The following is an 18,129-nucleotide window of genomic DNA, read 5'->3' on the forward strand; positions in this document are numbered from 1 at the left end:
CCTTCCTGATGAGCTGTTTCTGTAGTTTATGAAGGATGAAGAGCCACGATCAGCTTTTTATCAGAGTCTCCACTTCACTAGGTTTAAAGTCCTCTTCACAGTATTAATAAAATGGAAACAATTTTCGCTTGCATAACTAATACAGATGAGTCCTATGCCACATCCTTTCTGGTCTTGGGTGCTGCTGGACCTTTACCAGAGAAGGACGTGGTCAGCCCCCACCTCCTTCTCCTCAAAATGTTTCTTAGAAAGATGGCTGACCTCTGTACCAGTTAAGCCACTGTGGGCCTTAAATAAACTGGTGTGGGTACCACAGAGGAAGCGATCTGCATTGTCAAGAAAGAGGGAGAATGGCTTTCCTGCAGGAAGGAGTTTGGATGGCATAAGGAAGACAAATAGCTCTGAATGAAAGGGTGAATAAAACCCTCAACAGTTTGAAATTCTTTTGGAGGAACCTGGGAGTTAAGCATTTTCTTTCTTCTCCCTTTATCTCTTGTCTGTCTCATATTTCAGTTTTATTGCCCCTCTTTTGCTGCCCGTGGTGCTGAATTATGATGAGCCCAGACTTAGTTTAACCTTAGCTATTTCCTGACCCACACTTTCTTTTAAGGTAGATAATGACACTGTTTACTTCTTTCTCTGCAGTCATGACTATCATTAAAGCTTTTACAATAGTCATATCTAATTTCTTATTATGATTCCCCCTCACCAATGCATCAGGCAATGTATCTGGCAGGAAAAGCACAGGCCCTATCCCTGGCTAAAATAACACCAAAGGCCAGAGCTACGCCCCCATAAGTGCACTTATTTAATCAGGGAAGTGTGCTGGGATGGTTTAGAATGCTCATGGATGATCTTCTTTGCAAGAGACTAGCCTCAGCTGGACACAGGTTCCAATTCTCACTCTAAATTTACTAGTTATGTTGCCTAAAGGCAATTACTTAATCTTATTTTCATTTGCTTGTCTGTCCATTGAGGCACTAGCAACAGCTATCTTTTTCTTTTTTGCCTTTTCTTGAGCCGTTCCCACGGCATATGGAGGTTCCCAGGCTAGGGGTCGAATCAGAGCTATAGCCATGGGCCTAGGCCACAACCACAGCAATGCCAGATCCAATCCACGTCTGCGACCTACACCACAGCTAACAGCAATGCCAGATCCTTCACCCACTGAGCAAGGCCAGGGATTGAACCTGCAACCTCATGGTTCCTAGTCGGATTCATTAACCACTGCGCCATGACGGGAACTCCACTAGCAACAGCTATCTTATAGGATTATTCTGAGTAAAATATGAGGTAATATAAAAAGTTTAACACAGAGTCTGGCAAAGATGCTGAATTAATGCTGGGTTCCTTCTCTTCTTTGACTAGTGGTGGATGCTTTTTTTTTTTTTTTTTGCTTTTTTAGGGTCACATCTACAGCATGTGGAAGTTCCCAGGCTAGGGGTAGAATTGAAGCTGCAGCAGCTGGCCAATGCCACAGCCACAGCAAAGTGGGATCTGAGCAGCATCTGTGACCTACACACAGCTCACAGCAATGCTGGATCTTTAACACACTGAGCGAGGCTAGGGATTGAACCCATGCCCTCATGGATACTAGTTGGGTTCTTAACCCACTGAGACACAATGGGAACTCTGGCAGTGGATGCTGTCTTACTGCTCCCAAGGGACATTGGTAATTCCTGATTACAAAGTTAGGTGTCCAATTTCTTGTATTTTTTTTTCCAATGAAATTATTTCAAGTTACAGTAGATCTAAAATCTGATGTTTGGGGTTTCTAAAGGAAGCATATAGTAGTGAGGGAAAAATTTTATTTGAGGAAAAGCTCTATATCATTTGGGTTGAGAGACAAGTAAGACATAGCAGGTCATTCAAATAGTGGAAACAGATATGAGCTGAATGATCTCTGCATAAACTCAACAATGTAAGTACATCTCAGACTGGAATGACCAGTCAGTCCTTGGTTTTGGTGGTGGTTCTAAGAAGCAGCCATTCCAGTGATTGAGAGAGTTGAGATGGAGCTTGCACGTTGAACTGGGCCTAAATCAATTTCTGTCTCCACTAAACAGGCTAATTACCAAACGAGCTCAAGTAGTTGGAAATACGAGTGCTGGGTCGGGGTAGGAGGAGGAACAAGTCAAAGGTTGAGTTTCACAGACTTGGACAAGTGTGTGTGTTGGGAAGGATGTGAAGAAATGCTTATGCCTATGCCTCAGACACCAGAGAAATATTCAGCACTCACAGGAAATACAGTGTCCTGGTTAAGGGCTTTGGCCTTGGAAATGGACAGACCTATGCCCAAATCTCAGACCTAGCACCTTTTTTTTTTTTTTTTTTTTTTTTGGTCAAGTTCACTTAATTGGAAATCTACTTCAGACTGGATTTTGGGCAAGACTGTTGTCTCACACACCAGGAAATACTGAGGCTGAGTTTCCGTCGTGGCTCAGTGGAAACAAATCTGACTAGTATCCATGAGGATAAAGGTTTGATCCCTGGCCTCACTCAGTGGGTTAGGTTCCGGCACTGCTTTGAGCTGTGGTGTAGGTCACAGACATGGCTTGGATCTGGCATTGCTGTGGCTGTGGTGTAGGCCAGCGGCTATAGCTCCAATTCGACCCCTAACCTGGGAACCTCCATATGCCACTGCTGCAGCCCTAAGAAGACACACACACACACACACACACACACACACACACACACAAAAAAAAAAAAAAAAAAAGAAAGAAAGAAAAGAAGAAAGAAATGCTGAGGCAAGGTAGGCTGCAAGTCAGTATGTCAGAACCCTGGCTCTGTGTCTGTGATTCTCTTGGTTCTGTCCTTGCCAAGCAGTGGGCTTAAATTTCAAGTGTGTGGAAAGATGGCAGCAGTGATTCTGGGTAACATACCCAGACAAGAAATTCTCCAGAAGACTAAGGCAGACTAGTTATTTCTCTGTCTCTTCTATAGAAGTGATAGCATCTTTCCTAAAAGCCTCATAGCAAAATTCTCCTCACTTTTCATTGGACGGAATAAGCTTATATGTCCACTTATAAATCAATCATGACATGGGAAGAGGAATATTATGATGAACTGAAGCTAAAAAATTTCTAGTCTTGGAGTTTGAGATGAAGATCACACTGAATAACTTGAGGGAGGAGTGGATACCTGTACAAAATTGATGGTCTGTTAGAAAAGAGAGAGTACACACTGCAATTTGCTACCTCCTTTGAGCTTCACATTTTCCATCAATATCATATGCATATGTCATGTATCCAGAGACTATTAAGTAAAATGATCTGCGTAAAGCACTCAGCACCATTCCTGTTACAGAGTAAACATTTAGTAAAGTGACAGATAAACCTGGCAATTGAGATGCCACATTTACTGGTTGCAAGATTGACTCAAAGCTCTTACTGCATTATGTGTGTTCCTGAGACACTTTCTGAATTTGTTCTGACTGGTAAGAGACCAGAATAATCTTGAGATTCTAGATAAAGTATTTTAATGACATTTAACTAGTGATTCTAGTTAAAGTATTTTAACTTTTCGGAGTGTTGAGTCTAGATGGTAATGTCACCGAGGATGGCCTCTGGTCAGTCTCTTATACACAGACTAAGTTTCCATTAACAAGTGGCAAAATGGTTCAACATAATCAGTCTGTCATTATAGTCATGTGAATCTATATCTCTGTGTGTGTGTGTGCGTGCGTGTGTGTGTGTGTGTGTGTGTGTGCACATACACTGTCTATGGCTATGTTCAACTTTTATTTTGCTTCCAAACCATTTTGCTTAGTGCTTCAATTATTATTATTATTATTATTATTATTATTATTATTATTATTATTATTATTATTTTGGCCATGCCCATGGCATGCAGAAGTTCCTGGGCCAGGGATCAAACTTGCTCTACAGCTGCAAAATGAACCACAGCATTGACAGTGCTGGATCCTTGACCTGCTGAGCCACAAGGGAATGCCATATTTTTAAAATACCAGTTAGGTGTAAGGAATATGGCAAGAAAGCAAGATTGAACAAGGGGGTGTCAGCAGGGTTGCCACACTCTACCATTCCAGGCAGTGCCATTCACATAAGTTAAAATGTGAATAGCATCTCCAGGGCTGTGTAGTACACAGCTTGTGCAGCTCTGTGTGATGGCCCTACATGCAGGTAACTCAGAACAGCAACTTTGCACAGATAGCATGGAAGAGGAGGGAACATGATTTATAGGCATTTGATTAGTTCTTTTATAGTTAATTATGCCTTCATCAAATGTGTGGAATGTGTATTCATTCCTGTTTAATAAAAGGCAGAATGATTCACTCTGTACCATTTTATCCAGAGCAATTTTCTCAGCACTTAATGAGGACTGTGCTCTGGTATTAACTATTTCTTGAAGGACTTGACTATTCCTAAAATTAAAAGTCAACTCCTGTTACTTTTTAAAAAATAGGTAAGATAAGTAATTAAAAAAAAAAAACTTTGCAGAGTGGTAGAAGAGTGTGGTGGTTGAATCCATCAGTTCTGGCATAAGATTGCCTTGGTTCAAATATCAGCTGCTTTACTATCTGTGCAAATTTTGCTACTTTTAAATCCTAAAACGGAGATAGTCATAGAGCTGATATCCTGGGGCTGTTTAGAAAATTAAATGAATTAATATATGTAGAGCCTCAGAAGTAGTCCTGGGCCAAGGGGATCACTTTATTAGAGTTAGAAGTGGTCAAGTGTTGGCAAAGATGTGGAGAAATTGGAAGATTTACACACCAATAGTGGGAATGCAAGCTGGTGTGCAGTTGCTGTGGAAAACAGTATGGCAGTTCATAAAAAGTTAAAAATAAAACTACCACTTGATTCAGAAATCCCACTTCTGGGTATATATACAAAAGAACTGAAATCAGGATCTTAAAGAGATATTAGCACTCTCAGGTTCACGGCAGCATTATTTACAATAGCCAAGATGTGGAAACAACTTAAATGTTCATCAACAGATGAATGGATAAAGAAAATGTGCCATATACATACAATGGAATGCTACTCGACCTAAAAAACAGGGAATTCTGCAATATGGGACAACACGGATGGACCCTGAGAACAAATAAGTGAAATTAAGCCAAGGATAAGTACTATATAACCTCACTCATATGATGTATCTAAAATGTAAAACTCTGTCAATGACTAGATGGTGATTACTGGGGGCTAAGGGAGAGGGAAATGGGGAGCTATTAATCAACGAGCATAAACTTTCAGTTAAGTAAGATGAACATGCTTTAGAAATCTGCTGTGTAATGTTATATACACGTATATAGTCAATAATAATGTATTACATTTTTAAGATTTAAGAGAATTGATCCCATGTTAGCACAAAAAAGAGTTAAAGTTAAGCTCAAATATAGTAACAATGGAATATTTAGGGTAAAGGAGAGATATTCACTAAATGCATCTATTTTTAAAAAAGATGCCATCAGAAAAATCAATGTTAATATCCTCCATCATAGAGGGAAAATAATTTCTAGGAGCATTTTCAAATAGCTTGATCACTTAACTTCAACTCATTATTATTTTTGTTGTAACAAATACATAGAGGGTTTTTTTTTGGGGGGGGGGAGCTTTTTAGGACTGAACCTGTGGCATATGGAAGTTCCTAGGCCAACGATCAAGTCAGAGCTGTAGCTGCCATCCTACATCACAGCCACAAAGTTGGATTCAAGCCATGTCTGCAAACTACACCACAGCTCAGGGTAACACTGGATCCTTAACTCATTGACTGTGTCCTCATGGATACCAGTCAGGTTTGTTATTGCTGAGCCATGAAGGGAAGTCATAGAGATATTTTTCAAATGAGAGTTAGCTGTTATCATTATTACCACCCTATTCTCTTGCAGGATTTTAGCATTTCTGTATGTTTGATGCCACTCATATTTTCATACCAATATGATCTTTTGTATTGAACTGCGTGTCTTTCTCAACAATGTTTTCATATCTTTGCTTCTTTGTCCTTCCAGGAACCTGTCAGCTAGGTAAAGTAATTATTTACATCTCTATTACAGTAATTATTTAACTCTATAGCACTTTTCTAATAATTTGTCTGCCTCCACTACCAGATGGAAAACTCCCATGAATGCAGTGTATCAGCTGGGAACGCAATTAGCTGTGAGTAAAAAATATACCAAGAAAGAATAGCTTAAATAATAATGACATATATTGTTTATTCAGTAAAAAAAGTTCTGAGGTAATATTCAGTGGCTCAATGATTATTATTAAAGGCCCAATATTTTCCCTCATCCTGAATGGAATTGATTCATCTTCTCTGCGTTTGTGACCTTATGGCCACAATATGGCTGCCACAGTTCCAGATACTGTGTCTCTAGCATTCCAAGCAGGAAGAAGGGGAGTTATGTAAGGAAAACATCTCCTTATGAGTGAAAAAAATTTATCACAGAAAATCACTTGATGATCTCTTATGCCTTATTTACCAGAACTGGGCAATGTAGCCATCCTTTAATTTCAAGCGAGGCTAGGAAAGAGAATATTGTGCAAAGGGGAAAAGAATTGTCATGACTCATTGAGAAAAATCATGACTTATCTTTTGGATTCGGGTAGATTGATGCTTGACCAAAACAGGGTTTTGCTGCCTCCCTCCCTCTCCTCCTCTTTTCTTTCCCCCTCCCTCCTTCTCTTCCTCTCTTCCTTTCTTTTTTTTTTTTTTTAAGTTGTGAATATTGTGGAGCAGAAGAGCTAATGTTGATAGGAAAGAAATCTAATGGTGTCCCCATACACAGGCAAGGGTTGTCCCTGATTCATTTTTTTAGAAATACTTGAGCCTAACCAAAAAAAAAAAAAAATCCATAAGTATTAGAATAAATGAAACTCTCTTGGACAGATAAACTGGGGCCCAGTGAGTAGGAAATATATGATTCCCCCCTCCTTAAGACCACACAGCTATTTAGGAGAATAAATGGAAATTTAACTCACCAGTGCTAACTTCTGGCCTGGAGTTGTTCCTGTAAGTAAAGCCACATCCTTGTTTTTGTCTTATTCCTTACAGAAAAGTTAATGCAATATGTTTTCTTTCTATTTGTTGAATGTTTGACAGAATGGCCTAACTTATACAAGTTATGTGTTTCTCCTGGAACTTAGGTAAGAGATAGCACATTTAAATTGCTTTCCCTAATAAGAATCAATCAACCATGCCCCTCTTTGGTATGTAAAGTGCACACCCACACTGACCTCTACTTTTTAATCTATGTACTAGTATCGTTAAATATAGAGACATTCAGAACTTAAAGAATTAATATTGAGACCCATTATGTGCCATACATAGAGCTAGCCATTTGAGATATAATTTAGATATCATTCTCTTCATTTTGATGTTGAATAAACTGGGTATTGTAGAAATCGTGACTTGCTAAAGTTCATAAAGCAATAATGGCAGAGTTGGGATTCAAGTCCAACTGGCAAAATTGGACTTGAAAATTTTTCCTTTTCACACTGTCTCAAACTCCTGTCCAGAGCCTGGACACCACAGTAAGCATATTTTAATGAGTACCCATTGTATACTCAAAAGCCCTTACAGGGACATAGTATAAGAATTTTTTTTTTTTTTTTTTTTTGCTTCTAAGTTGTTTGGGAATCAGCATTTTAATATTTTGCATGTAAAAATGTTTTATGTGTTTTATAGACCAAAAAGTTTTATATAAGTATCCATTATCATTATCCTTATGTCAGAACTCAGGTTGACTTTCTTGGAATTTCAATGTAGGCCTTTAAAAAAACTTTGTATGGCATTTTGAATTTTTTTCTTGTACTAACATAAAGAAGTAAAACATACATTATAAGTTTTTTTTTTAAAGATTGCAGTAGCTATTATGCATCATAATGTGTACTGGAGTTAATTCTAAAGCGTATCTATAGCTCATTTTATTTTATGCTATGGTAGCTTGTTTATAGTGTAGCATATTTATGGGTTAGGATACCTTTAAATATTCTGGTCTTATGTAGTTATTTTTTCTTTCCTGATAAAAATTTAAAATGACATTTTGTGTTTTAAAAAACGCTGTACTTGAGGTGCAAGACTGTTTTATTTTGTTACAAGTTAGCTTTTTACATAATCCTTACTTTTTAGCTTGCAGAGTGTTGGTTTGCAAACTGGGCCTCATACATGGAGGGCGAGGAGAGACTGAAGAAAGAGGCGGACCTCTCCAGACTGTAGGTGACAGTTTTAAGGAGCAAGAGAAATTATTTACAAGACTTGTCTTGGGTGACCACAAGTACATCTCTGCACCCACCTGCCAACATCTTAAAATGTTTATATAGAGGCCTTAATTGAGTTCCATCACATATCTGGTCCAGATGGTCTCAACAACATCTTACACTCCCAAGGCCGTGTCCTTGACATAGCTCTGGCTATGGGCATGGTGGGAACAACATACAGTCCAAGGACAGGAGAAGGGGTGAGGAGGAGCTTCCGTTTACCTGAGTCTGGTTCTCCAATCACCAGCAGTCGCTCCTCAATGACCTCCCTGCAACAGAGGGGTTTATAGTAAGAATAAGTGAAGTACTTTTTGAAATTTGAAAACTTTAGGTATACGTCTTTATCTAACCCATGTAATAATTAGTCCTATGAGACTGCTATTACAATGGGGTATCTTTGCACACATTAAAATTTGTTATGTTAGGAGACAATTTTCCATAGGTCACTTACCTTCCTGAACATTTTATGAACAAAAGCATTGACTGCCTTTGTCCTGGACTGTCTTTTCAAGGATGCTTGTATAGCATTCCTCCTTGGAAGAGAGATATAATATCTCCTGGAGCAGATTTGCCTATAACCTTGGAAAATAGAGAGAGAATCTAGAACATAGGCAAAGTAGTCTTCTGCTCATTATAGAAAAAGAAGGTTCTGTAAGCTAAGTATTACTCTCCTATAATACAGCATTCTTTGTATTGTCCTATGGGAATTGGGATTTGGGGAGCTGGCACAGATGCTGAGACTCTGGCTATTGTTATTATCATAAGTAGTAAGCATTTTATTTCTGACCCAGAAATCTCATGTGTTTTGTTAACATACATAAAACTGTGGCAGGCTACATGGCTATCTTATAAATAAGATAAAATCACAGACCCTTTATAGTTTTTGACAGCTTCCAAACAACATTATCCTGGGCCTACCACCTAGATTAGCAGTTTTGATACCAACAAACTCTTAATTCTGAGGATGATTTAAGCTTCAGAATATTTCATACTCATAGTAAAGAGCTATCAAAAATATTAAAATGTCATCTTATTTACATCAGACTTAAAAAATAAAATAGTTGAAACATAACAAATAAATCTGAATTCTGCTGTGTCCTTTTCTCAGAACACTGCTTTTCTCTTCCTTCCTGGAGGCAATTAGAGGCAATCCTTACAGCCCATGGATTTACTTTCACTACATATCCTTAAATACTCTCTTCATCCTGCTGTTGAGGAAACTAAGGATTATAGGAGTTGTGACTTGCTAATGGTCATAAAGCTATAAAGTGGCAAAGTTGGGATTCAAACTGGCAAAGTTATACTTTAAAACTTAATGCTTTCCCCACTGTCGCAAACTCCTTACAGTCCATGATTTAATACTTTCACTATATATATATATATATACATGTGCAAAAGTATGGAGTTCTGTTGTAGCTCAGTGATAACGAAACCCTCCTAGTATCCATGGGGACACGGGTTCAACCCCTGGCCTCGTTCAGTGGGTTAAGGATCCAGCATTGCCATGAGCTGTGTAGGTGGCAGACACGGCTTGGATCCTGAGTTGCTGTAGCTGTGGTGTAGGCCAGCAGCTACAGCTCCAATTCGACCCCTAGCCTAGGAACTTCCATATACTTCAGATGCAGCCCTAAAAAGACCAAAAAAAAAAAAAAAGAAAAAAAGAAAAAAATTGTAATTCTGTATTGTGCTTTTCACAAAATTGTATAATTTGTTTGATAGTATATGATTTCTAACTCTACTCAATATTGTTTTGGGGTCTATTTTTGTTGATGAAAGATGATCCCCTTTGTTAATTTTCCTCCACTTCGTTACATAAATATAACATATTTTAGTCATCTAAGGCCTACTGATTAGACCTTTGGGTTGTTTCCAGTATTTTGATATTGCAAACAATGCTGTGATGAACATCTTTATGTCTTGGCACAATGAGGGTGCGTTTCTCTAGGACAGCTAATGGAATGTGGCAGACTTGACATAGTGCCAGTTTGGGCCTAAGAAAACAAGGCAAGCTCTGCCTTTGCTCTTTGGAGGAAGCCAGCTACTATGCAAGAGGTCCAGCTACTCTGAGACTGCCCTGCTGTGAGGAAGTCCAATCAAGCCACGTGGGGAGCCATGAAGAGAGAGAGATGTCCCTCTAGCCTCCCTGCTGTTCCAGCCATTCTAGCTGACGTGCCAGACATATGTGTGAAGAAGTCACCTTGGACATTCCAGTCATGGCAAATGTCACATGGAGCAGAGACAAGCTGTTCCCACTGGAGCCCTGCCAACATTTCAGACTCAAAAGCAAAGAAATGATGATTGTTGTTTTGAGCCACTGAGTTTAGATAATGAAAAGACCCATTTTTCTTGTAGGCATTTCTTTTTTGGTATTAATTAGAATGCATTCTTTATATATTACGGGTGCCGATTCCTAGTGTTTTGGTGAGGAATCTCAACTGTAAAAATTCAAATGCTTTTGCTTTTCACATAGGTGTTACTAAGTGTACTGTTGAAGCCTCCTTTTCCACTAGGACAGTATCTCAGCATCTTCATTACTTTTCATTCACATTTTCTAAGATTTACTCTTGTGTGTTTTAAAAACTAGGTCTCTTATTTGATCAAAAAAATCTTAGATCTTTCTCCTGAATAGGTGGGACCTGCAGGGCTTGAAGTTTGGAACGGGGTGTGTGTGGGTGTGAGGGGGACATGTCTAATCTCAACACACTTTGGGATGCTGGGCAGGCAAGAGTGATAGGAGGCAGATTCTGCCCTGCTCCACTGCTTCTAAAGTGTTGAGGCTTAGTTCTTTCCTTGGTTGGCCTTAAATGGTGTTTGAACTTGATGTCTATGGGCTTCCTAGGGGAAGAGAATGGCTCCAGCAGATTCAGCGGATGATGGCCTCCTCTCAAACGGCTTCCAAAGGCACTGTGTGTTCCTTCTATCATTGGCTCTATCTTCCACTGATCCTTAATTGGCAGCTTTTCAGAGCATGTCTTTGAATTGAGTGTGCCTTTGCTTTCTGTTGTAACCACCACCCGCAAGACGGCAGTCCTCTTGGAAACTGGAATGCAAGTTTGGGATCCAGGAGACCTGGCTTTGCTTCTCTTTGCCTCGCGGTCTGCCAGCATGCCATCACTCCCAAGTCTCTCCTCTCCTAGTCCATTAGTGTGAGGAAGATCAGCAAGTTCAGCGGCTAAGTAAACATTCTACCAGAGGCAAAATACCAACAGGTCCTTCTTGCAGCCAGGGTCAAATTTACCAATTAGTGTTTTGAGTATTCCTTTGGTTTGGGGAAGAAGAAGCTCTGCCTTCCCTTCTCTCAGACAGAGGAGAAAGAAGGGAAATAGCTTCTGTTTACAAAAAGAGACAATGTACAAGTTCCTTCCAGCCACATGTGAATCAGAGGTTTAGGGGTTATGGTAGAGTCAGTTCTGCTGAACCTGCATCTCTCAGTGAGCTCTGAACGGAGTGACAGCTGGAGGTTCCTGATCTTGAATGTTTTGTTCTTAGATCTGTTTTTCTCATCCAAGTCTTTTTTTCCCTAACATCATCCTTTTTGCATATTTAATTCTTTGTCATATACACTGCAAATCTATTCCCAAACAGCTGGTTGGTTTTTAATTCTGCTTGTTGTGGCGTTGGTCTTGCAGAGGTTTTAATTTTTATGTGGTCAATTTTATGCATTATCTAAGAAATATTCCCCTATTCTAAAGTCATAGAGGCATTCTCCTACATATTTTTCCTAAAAACTCTAAAAGTTTGCTTTGTACTTTCAAGTCTCTCGTCCATCTGGGACTTATAAAAATTCATATATGAATGGATATAATTTATTTTACATAGAAAGTCAATGATTCCAACATAACATTGAATTTGTATTCTTTTCCCAGGAATCAGAAATACCAGTTTTGACTTATACCACATTTCCATATACATATGTAGCTCTCTTTCTGGCATCTTTATTTTGTTTCCTTAGTAAATCAGTCCTCTTTGAAGCAAAACAACGCTGTCTTAATTACTATGGCTTTATACATCTTAGTATCTGGTAAGGTAGGTCTTCTATTAGTTCTCCCAGAATAATTATGATTATTCTTTCCCCTTTAATCTTGCATATGAATTTTTAAATGGACATATATGTTCCGTCAAAAAATGGTTAGCATTTTTGTTAGCAATGCATTTGGATTTATCAATTAATTTGAATATAAACTAACTCTTCACTGTAAAAAAGAATGAAATAGTTATACAGTCTAAGTACATAAATGTCTCCATTTAGTATATAATTTATGTATCTTTCTTACTTTACGATATTCTTATGCAAAGCTTTATCTATCGTCATACAATGCCTAACACAAAGCTTCTCTCAATCAATATTTGTGGAATTAATGAATGAACCATCTGTAGACATTTATGCTAGACATTTTGTAACTTAGAATGTGTTTTGGGAACTCTATGCCATTAGCTATAAATATTCCAAATTACAGAGGTGTTCTTCATGATTTGGTGTGAGATTCTAGCCTCTCAACAAGAATGCCTAATTTGTAATTACTAAAAGTGCACTAGGTCGATGTTATTTCACCTTTTATGTAGTCCTATATTATAATTATTATATAATTTCTGCTTATTTGTTGAAGACGGTAGAGCGAGTTACACCTTCAGATTTTATTTTTTAATTTTTTTTGCTTTTTAGGGCCGTACCTGCAGCATATGGAGGTTCCCACGCTGGAGGTCAAGTCGGAGCTACAGCTGTCAGCCTACACCACAGCCACAGCCAAAGCAATGAGAGATCTGAGCCCATCTGCAATCTACACCACAGCTCATGGCAATACTGGATCTTTAAGCCAGGGGTCGAACCTGCAACCTTATGGATACTAGTCAGATTCGTTACCGCTTAGCCACAACGGGAACTCCGGATTTGATTTTTTAAACCACTTTATTAAAACATGATTGACATACAAAATCTGTACATATTTAATGTATAAAACCTGATGAGTTTGGAGATATACATCTGTAAAACCATTATCACAATCTATGCCATATATATGTCCATCACTTCCAAAAGTTTCCTTCTGCCTTATTTAATTATAATAATAATAATAATAAATATTATTACATTGTAACTTCAGTTATTTCACCCAACATAAAAGTCTTCCAGGTTCATCTGTGGTGTTGCAAATGGCAGAATTTCTTTCTCCTTTTTTTTAACATCTGAATAATATCCTCCTGCATTTATATGCCATATTTTCTTTATCCTTTCATCCATCAATAGGCATTTAGATGGTTTCCACCACTTGTCTATTGTGAATAATGATGCAATGAAACATGAAAGTGCAAATATATCTTTGAGATTTTATTTTCATTTTTTTGGATATGTACCTAGAAGTGGGATTTCTGGGTCATATGGTATCTTTATTGTCAATTTTTAAAATTTTTTTGAGAAATGGCTGTACTATTTTCCATAAAGGCTGAATCAATTTATACTCCCACTAACATTGTACAAGGGTTCCCTTTATTTCACACCCTTTCAGCACTTATCTCTTTTTTGTTTGTTTGTTTTTCTCCAGCCATGATTTGTAGCTGCTTGATGTGGGATCTCGGTTCCTAGATCAGAGATTGAACCTGGACCACAGAGGTGAAAGCACCAAATCCTAACCACTAGACCACTGGGGAACTCCCAGCACTTGTTATCTCTTGCCTTTGATAATAGTTATTCCAAAAGGTGTGAAGAGCTGTTTCATTGTGGTTTTGATTTGCATTTCTCTGATGCTTAGTGATACTGAGCACTTTTTCATATACCTGTGGGCCATATGTATGTCTTCTGTGGAGAAATAGCTATTCAGTTCTTTTGCTCATTTTTAAATCAAATTGTTTGTTTTCTTTGCTATTGAGTAGTATGAGTTCCTTATGTATTTTGGATATTAGCCCTTTTTCGATATAAGTTTGCAAATATTTTGTCCCATTTTGGTAGATTGTCTTTTCATTTTGTTGGTTGATTCCTTTGCTGTGAAGAAGTTTTATAGTTTGATGTATTCCTTTTATCTATTTTTGCTTTTGCTGCATATGCTTTTGGTGTCACATCTAAGAAATCATTGTCAAGATTAATGTCAATGTTTGTTTTCTTCCTGGAGTTTGCAATGATCCCACTTCCAAATAAGTTCACATTCCAAAGTATTGGGAGTTAGGGCTTCAACATATAAAATTTTTTTTGGGGGGGGGCTTCAAATCGGCACATAGCACACCTGTTAGAGCACTTGTTACAAATTATTATTATTGTAATTAGTTATTTACATCTTTATTCCTTAACCCCTCTGTAGAATATAAATTCTTTTAGGGAATCCTTCTTAATAACTAAAAAAAAAAAAAAAAAAAAAAAAAAAATCCCAGTAGGAGTTCTTTTGTGGCTCAGCAGGTTAAGGATCTGGCTTCGTCACTGCAGAAGCTTGGGTCATTGCTATGGTGTGGGTTCAATCCCTGGCTCATGAACTTCCATATGCTGCAGGCGTGGCCAAAAACCAAAATCTCGGTGCTTAGAAGAAGGCAAAATACTAGTTGTGTGGCTATTTGATAACCCAAGATCTGGGATTTTAATTCTCCTTTTATTATAATGACATCTAATATTTACCTCCAAATTTAGTTATTTGGTTGCCCAAATAGGGTATTACTTATTTTTTGGACAGGTAGTTAATATGGCTTTAATTAAGTCTAATGGGAATATGTGACAGAGAGATAAAACCAGGCATTTCTTCATGTCATTTGGTAGTTCTGACCAAGGAAATCAGTCTTTAAAGATTTGTTAAGGTATTTTCATTTAATTTAATGATCAAATTAGAGATCGAAGAAGACATATTTAACGTCAATAGTTCCCATATTCTGTTATCTGCTTTAATTTGAATTTAGAAATGATAAAACATTTGAATTTAGAAATGATAAAACATAGGAGGTCATAGATGCATGACTACACATTCTGCTTTTCATGAATTCATGTTCAAGTCTGGTGCTTGAAAATAAGTTCACAGTAAGCTTTGGTTATGAGATTGTAGTATTATTTATCTTTGCTTTATGGTCACCCATCTCCTGACCCATTTTTTCTTATGTTTGGGAATCTCCTTTGTCCCCATTCTGAATCTTGATGACAGGCTGAGATGCCTCCTACTCCAGAGGCTGAAGATGATGAGTCCTATTTTCCTGGCCTTTGGTGCAGTTCAGAACTCTTGACAAGCCCTCTGGCTACAGTATTGGAGGAAGATTAGAAGCTGCTGCAGTTCCCATTGTGGCACAGTGGAAACGAATCCAACTAGGAACCAGGAGGTTGCGGGTTCGATCCCTGGCCTCACTCAGTGGGTTAAGGATCTGACATTGTCATGAGCTGTGGTGTAGGTCGCAGACGCAGCTCAGATTTGGCGTTACTGTGGCAGCTGTAGCTCTGATTCGACCCCTAGCCTGGAAACCTCCGTATGCTTTGAGTGGGGCCTTAAAAGAAAAAAAAAAAAAAAAGAAAAAAAAAACCCCTGCAGTAATAAGAGTGGCAGTCAGTGCTTGGTAAAGCAATCTGGATTTGGTGGCAGAGGCAAAGGTATCTTCCCCAGACCAGTGGTGTGGCATACTTTGAGTGGTGCTCCTGGCTGCATAGCTTCAACAGGGCTGCTCTGTTACAATGCACAACATACACAGCTGGCCTTGAACCTGGTTTTTCAGTCATCCTGGTGAGTCTGAGATATGCACTATCCTCTAAATAAATTCCTTGCCCCTATTATACCCAGTCAATGATAACATCTTCAATTTTCAACAAAGAACCTTGAAAAATATAGGGATGTTTAGTATTTAACTGAAGTACCTATAAAGAAATTTTAGATGTATGGGTCAGGTAAGTTGATCACTCCTATGTTTGTCATGAAGATTGGCCTTGTACTCCAGCTTCTATGCTAGCTTTGATTTATACTTTTGGGGGTCATTTTTTAAGCTTCATTTATTTATATGTTAAGTACATTTTTAGTGTCTGTGTGTTAGTTCCCAAGGCTGCCATAGCAAATTACCACAAACTTGGTGGCTTGAAGCAACGCAGATTTATTCTCAGATATTTTTGGAAGCCATAAGTCCAGAAACAGTTTCCCCGGGCTAAAGTCAAGGTTGGCAGGGCTATTTCTTCCTAGAAGTTCTGGAGAAGAATGTGTTTCCTTGTCTTTTCTAGCTTCTGGAAGCTGCCCGCATTCCTCGGTTTGCCAGCCCTTCCTTGCTTTATTCCAGCCTCTTGCTTTCGATGTCACATTGCTTTCTCTTCTTCTGTAGTCAAATGTTCTTTTGGCCTCCTCTTACAAGGATATTTGTGACTATATTTAGACCCATTTAGATAATCTTACGATGATCCTCCTATCTCAAGATCCTTAACCTAATCACATCTCCAACACTGCTTCTGCCATATAAGGAAACACTCACAGGTTTCAGGGATTAGGACCTGGTTATCTTTGGGGGCTATTCTTCAGCCTGATACACTATGCTACGCACTATGCTTTGAGAATATAAGGTGAAAAAGATAAATGTTTCTTCTGGCCTTATGAGGTTAGAGGGCTACACACATTTATTTTTATTTTTATTTTTTATTTTTTGGTCTTTTTGTCTTTTCAGGGCCACACCCATGGCATATGGAGGTTCCCAGGCTAGGGGTCTAATAGGAGCTACAGCTGCCAGCCTATGCCACAGTCATAGCAATGCAGGATCCGAGCCACGTCTTCGACCTACACCACAGCTCACAGCAACACCACATCCTTAACCCACTGAGCGAGGCCAGGGATTGAACATGCAACCTCATGGTTCCTAGTCGGATTCGTTTCCGCTGCGCCTCGATGGGAACTCCAATGAGGTTAGTGGGCTACACACATTTAAATAAAAACTACAGAAATAATTCTGCAAGTTTACATATGATGAGCACTCAAAGGAGAAATACAAGATGGGATGGGAGAATAAAATGGAACCATCTACTAATGACCACAGTTATAGAAAATTTTGCTAAAAAAATAATATCAGCTTACACTATGTGCTAGTACTCTGCTCAGGGGGTTACCTATATTCATTAATTTATTTTTCACCACTAACCTCTGAGGCAGATACTTGTGCCATCTTGAGATTAATAAACTGAGACATAGACATAGACATAAGCTATAAATAGCTCACTTAAGAATCTGTAGCTATTAACAGGCAGAGAAAGAAACATTAAAGTGGTCCTTAAACAAAGTGGATTTCGTTGTGTTGCCTGCCTACCATTATTGTGGTGGTTGTGTCCTGGTTTTCTTTGGAGGAATTTCTGTTCCCTCATTGTACCTAAACACTCTGTCCTCTCCTTGTTAGGAGTGGGCACATGTCCCAACATAGGACTGACTCTTCCTTAAAACAAACCAAACCAAACCAAAAATAGCTATTCCTGGCTTCTTAACTGCTTAGGCTTCCCTGGCTTCTGTACTTTTCCAAATGTGTCTTTACACTAATTCATTTTTAATAGTCTTTGATTGTGTGAGCTACTTCTTCCCTTTCCAATAAGTTCATTTCCTGCTTAAGTTTCTGTTAGTATCTATTTCTTACAACCCAAACAGTCTAAGAACAAGGAGGAATTAGTCAGGTGAGGATGAGAAGGGGCAAGCAATTCCACGGCAGAGGCATGAGTGTGTTCCTGAGGGATTAGTTGCTGGTATTTCTGAGGAGTTTTGAGAAAGCTGGGTGGCCAGAGTCACAGAGGTGGAGAATGGCATGAAATAAAGTTTAAAAGCTTGGCAGGGGCATGCCACGCAAGGATTTGGGGCTTTATTCTAAGAGCACTATTTTGTTATTGTTTTGCTTTTTGTCTTTTTAAAGCAAGACATTTATAGCTAATGTATTTTGGCAGCTGGACTCAGTGGGGTACAAGCAGAAAACAAGTTCATTCTTTCTTATCACTTTCTGTTAA

The 18,129-nt window shown here is 38.6% G+C and overlaps 1 long non-coding RNA gene across 2 annotated transcripts in view; it reads right to left on the reverse strand.

Moving 5' to 3' along the window:
- Positions 1-18,129, reverse strand: part of LOC102159429 (uncharacterized) — a 134,996-nt gene that overhangs the window by 54,589 nt on the left and 62,278 nt on the right. For both annotated transcript variants that reach the window (XR_014837048.1, XR_014837047.1), the window contains one exon: positions 8,445-8,491. This is a non-coding gene — a long non-coding RNA (uncharacterized LOC102159429). The remainder of the gene's footprint in view (positions 1-8,444; positions 8,492-18,129) is intronic.

This window comes from Sus scrofa, chromosome 2 (genome assembly GCF_054392235.1).
Source record: "Sus scrofa isolate SSC_HxYL_T2T_F1_AM1 chromosome 2, Sscrofa_HxYL_maternal_Yorkshire_Landrace_v2.0, whole genome shotgun sequence".
Lineage (NCBI taxonomy): Eukaryota > Metazoa > Chordata > Mammalia > Artiodactyla > Suidae > Sus > Sus scrofa.